Raw genomic sequence first — 5546 nt, forward strand, 5'->3', positions numbered from 1 at the left:
ACGTGTAAAGACACTGTGGTATACTTGTATATTAAAAATAAATAAATAAATATACTGAAAAGCGTGGTAAAAAACGATAATAGCATTTTTTTACTGAAGTGGGGGCCTCAAATTTCAAATGCGCCTGGGGCTCCCCATTTACTTGATCCGCCACTGACTTAGACTTTAATATATACAGTATACACTTACATAAAAATAATATGTATCATAAAGTAAATTTCATATATTTATGATACATAAATATTATCATCAATAAATAAATTTGAGAAAATGGTTAAATTGTGTAATACAATGTTCAGATCTAATTTTTTATAGAATATTTATTTGTTTTGGAATAAAAACATTTTACACTATATTGACTTGGACAGTTGACTACAATCATGAACAAAATAAATAAAACCGATGAACAGCGCTTGCATTTGAGTGAAGTTGTCAAAGAAGTGACAGTAGACGTCAATCAAGTTTTGTGGTTATTTTTGATTTTTAAATCAACTACACTTACACAGCTATAAAACAATGTTGACGATTGCAGATACAATTGTATAACACTATGTACAACTGTGCAAGGTTGAGTCTGACTTGAAAATACGTATATACGTACTTTCAATGTCGACTGACGGTTTACAATGACACTTGATAGTTTACACCACGACACAAACACTCACGTAATAATAAACAAATCCGGCTCTGAAGGAGAGTTTCAGCTGTGTTTAAATTTTATCCGATGAGGTTATCTTGGATCGGAGAGACAGACGACGACCCTATCGACGTATCCGACTTCTTATCACTGAACCAAACACTGCCACAGACTCACCAGAAGAAACAGAGCTATTCAACCGATGGGTTTTTTTAATATCTACGTCTGTTGGCGCGTGTCGATCAACACTGCTGAGGAAATTCAAAACAGGTCTTTGGGTCAGTGGGCATTTGCATTTGCGGTAGGTAGGTGGGGCGATCTGATTACACTAAAAGGCGAGCAACGTGCTCGAAGATAAACATACGATGGAAATTTAACAGAAGTCTAATTATAGTGGGCCGATCTGCTACCAAAAATACTAGACGATATCTCCAGTTAGGACGCTGGGTAAGATTAAGTTGTGTTTTATCTGGTTGAGGTACTTTTTTTGTTTTTCAGCAAACGTTTGCGCAGTTGCACTCCCCTGTTTGACACCTACGACTTTTCAAGTATCAGCTCTAGTAATTTCCGTATACATTTTCCAACTAATCTTAATTTATTATTAATTATGTAAGTGACACAGTGTCATTCGTGTTTATTTTTTTTCAATTTGTCAATTCAACAAATTAAGCAAAATAAATCATAAAGATATAATATGTCTATTGATATTTCGTACACGAGAAAAAATTCTAAAAGTGCCTATTCCATTTCAAAAACATTTTAAATTGTTTATTTTCAGTTTTAAGTGATTCTTAACTCTCCGTTCCCATTATCTTGTCTCAAAAATATAATAAATGTATAACATACGACAAATATACAGCAATAGCACATGTTACAGTCCAAATTTTCATTCCGGTTCGTTCATGAACTTACTAGTTTGTTTATAAATCGCTTTGGAGCAATCTGTTAGACGAGTGTGCTTGATTAATTGATGTTGTATAATAAATAAATATGAACTATTGATCAAAAGTAAAAGAGACTCCCATCCGGTATCGCGTGAAACTTTTAGCTATCAAAACCTTTGAGATGACAAAATGCTAAGTATTTTAAATAGGAAATCCTATGGAAACCGCATTACAACGTCGCCATTTCCGCTGATTTTTTCAAGTATTGCAACCCAAAGTACACATATAAATAAATGACAAAGAATGGAGGATGATTTTTTTTGAATACTTGAACTAATGCCTAATAGTTTGTGCATGAACAAACTAGTTCGTTTGTCAATTCGTTATTTTGTGTACAATATAACTGGCCAGCTTGGTTCGTATATGAACAAACGGGTTTGGTGCAAACGATCGACAAGCGCCAGACAGACTGAACTACAGATTAACTAATGGCTGCTTTAAACGCAATTCTCGACTTCACGAATGATAGATTGCACATCAGATGACGAGTAACCTTTCGATGTGCACAGATGCAATTATTAAAATTGAGTTGGATCTTTCTGGCGAGTTTAATAAGGCAAAATTCGGAACTAAAGTATCAGAAGCACATAACGTATACAGGGTAGGTATGTCGGGACTTCCGGTAGATTTCGCTTAGTGTAAGTGCGAGCAGTGCGCACGCATAAGGTACACGTGTCGTTAATCTGTGGTTTAGTCTGTCTGGCGCTTGTCGATCGCTTGCACCGCATCGGAACAAACTAGTATGTTCACGAACGAACGAAATATACCTACACTTGATAGAATGTCTGATATATCTGATAGAACATTGTGTATATTTGGTATTTCCATTCTTCTTTCAGATTTCTTTTTCATTACACAAGATTTAAAAGATTGAGTTTTTGAGTACAACACTATATTTTTCCATCCACATAATATTATTTTAATTTAAAGTTTCATGAATAATGAAGTTTGATCTGCTGTTTCCTTGTTTAACATATTTATTAATTTAAATGTACCATATTATCTTCTCCGAAGATTAATATAATGAAATGCATTAACATACGAATAAATTCTATACAATTCAAATTAAGTAGATATTAGATTTAAAAAACTCTTTTATTTTAAGTATAGTAAATATTGTAGTTTAATCTTAACTTATTCTATAGCTGTGTAAATTTAATTTAAAATATATTTATTCTAATATAATTTCCTTTTATACCTATATAGCAACTTGTGTCAATGTTTAGTAATTACGTTTTTAATTAACAACTATTATACATAAGAGATTGGATCGAGGGTGAAATAAATCCGTCCCTTGTGGTTTATCCCAGCCCAGACCAATCTCATTTCGGGGAGCTTTTCGGGTATACCATATTAAGTAAACAAATACCTAAGGCTAATTTATGGTGGACGATTACCAAAAAAGGCAAAATATCTTCAATGCCGCCCTACGACGATATGATATTATACTATAAATAAAAATGTCACTTTTAATCCAACGATAAGCCATGTATGTATGTACGTTTAGGCGAAACCTTAAACATCAAATCCCAAAACTCAGCTTTATATAATATTAATATATCACTGAAGTTTATAAACAACTCACATGGCTTTGGGCGAAATTAAAATTTAACAACTTGCGTAATTGAGGATGAAGTTTGCAAAGAATTCCTCCGAGCAAGTGAGAGGGGGGAAGACACCCATTTATAAAATGGAACTGAGAAGAATATGAAAGAGAACAGCAGAAGGATATAAATTCATCTCGTTTAACTAACGCACCCCACGAAATTTAAGAATACACTCATTAGTAAGCACACAGGTAGTCTATATAGAAATGAGTCACGTTTTATTTTAACACTTCAATTGAAGAACAGATCTATGCTCGCCGTTTAAATGTCAACAGTTACTTAAATAACGGATTCAATTAGTGATCCAAGTCTGTTTGACTTGCTGATCCCTGATTGAAGCCGAAGCCATCACAGAAACAGATTCGTTGGAAGCAAACACGCTATACATATGTATGTTAATTTATATGTACAGATTTATTTCAGGTCTAAAAGGTAGTAGGTAGTCGTTTAATTGACCCATAATTGTTATTGACATCATAAGCTGCTTAGGTGGTCGAGACGGTCGACAGATTTACGACGGTCCAAATTGGGCGTAGGTTCTTCACATCAAGCAGTTATTACAAAATCAGGTCCAGAGTAGTGTGAGAAGATTTTTTAGGTGTAATAAAATCGTTTATAGCTGAAATGCACTCAATATTAGTTGCGCTTATAGAATGATTCACGATTTATTGGTTAAGCTATAATAGAAAATGTTTGAATTTAGAAAAAACGAAACTTTTGAGAAATGCCGCATATAAAAAATTGAAGGACTCAATCATGAAGAAGCGGAGAATTTTCTGATGGGTCACCATTGGTAAGTTAATTTGGTATATTATAACTATAATAGTATTTGCAATTTAAAGATTTCTTTCAAGAACAACCCACGATATAATTCACATCATTTCCAATGGTCTGCTCCACTTCTAATAAATCATCATCTTCGTTTACCATCACCATTTATTATCCACTTTTTTCTTTTTTCGATGAAAGACTCTCTAGCACTCTTCCATTCATCTCTGTTTTGCGCAACTCTCATCCATCTGACCTCATATATTTTCCTGCTTTCGTCCTCCCATCATTCTTGCAGCCTTCCTTTCACCCTTTTACATTATCTTGGATACCATTCCAACACTTTCTTGGTCCATTCTCCTAGCTACGTGCCTCACACATTGTCAATTAAATCCCTTAACTCTCTCCACTATACCAATTACTTTTGTCATACTTTTCACCCACTTCCGTTTTCCATATCTTCTTCCTACATATGCCGAGCATACGGCGTTCCATCCACATTCGAAAGCATTAGGCTTTGTGTAACATTTTGGCGTTCAATATCCAAGTTTTACATTCATGCGTTATCACTGACAAATATTGACATTGATCGAATATCATTTTTTCAGGCAAAGAAGCAGTTTTTATTTAAAAAAGGTATTCATTCACTCCATCCAAAATTCATACGACGCTTCATTTCCTCTCCTTTGTTACTTCTACTATTTTATCTCTCCTCGTTATGCCGAGCATATAGCATTCTATTACTTCTTTGGCTTCTAATAAATTTAATTCAAAATTTTAGAAGCATTGCTCAGTTGCAAACTCAGTTGAATCATGATTAATGTATGTATGTAGATTTAGATAGATAAATCACCCTTGTCTATGAAATATGTATGATCTTTATCGCCTTGAAGCTGTTAATCTTTTATTCAGAATTTTTGAATTTTATTAGCTTGAAAGACTAAACTGTGTTAATATCCCAGTATTTCTAACTGGTTCATCCAACTACTGTCATGTAAGAAAATATTGAATGCTATAACATTAGATACATATATATATATACCTCATTTTTATTACTACATACCTCTAGTTACAGTGCTTTGGCTGAAATATCGAATGTAGGCCAAGCCATAAAACGGCTTTTACGTGTTTTATTACCATTATTACGTATAATATTATATTTATTTATATATTACAGCGATATTATATGGCACCTTGTAAGTACACAGTACTGCTTCGATAGGGAGAATCCTCGGGGAGGGATTTGCGGATTTAAATCGGTCATATGAAAATCTACGACCGTGACGTCAGCGACTATCAAGCAGATGAAATGGGACCACGGGTGCAAAAAACCTCTCAATCCATATTCCATTGCCATTGGATGTGTGCCAATTCGAGACAAAGGCTTTGTACAAGTTTTTTAGATGTACTGCCGCAAAAATTAGACCCATCTTTTTGCTTCCGTTTTCCGCTCGATGCGTCTCGAAGGGATTGGGTTGGCGTGTTCAGATGTAAAAAAAAAAGTATTAATGTAGATGGAAAACGCAGAATGGATTTGAATCGTTTTTGACGATGTGAAGTTTAATGTCAAAATACTCGTAAATCGTGAAT

This window comes from Arctopsyche grandis, chromosome 11, assembly GCF_051622035.1.
Source record: "Arctopsyche grandis isolate Sample6627 chromosome 11, ASM5162203v2, whole genome shotgun sequence".
Lineage (NCBI taxonomy): Eukaryota > Metazoa > Arthropoda > Insecta > Trichoptera > Hydropsychidae > Arctopsyche > Arctopsyche grandis.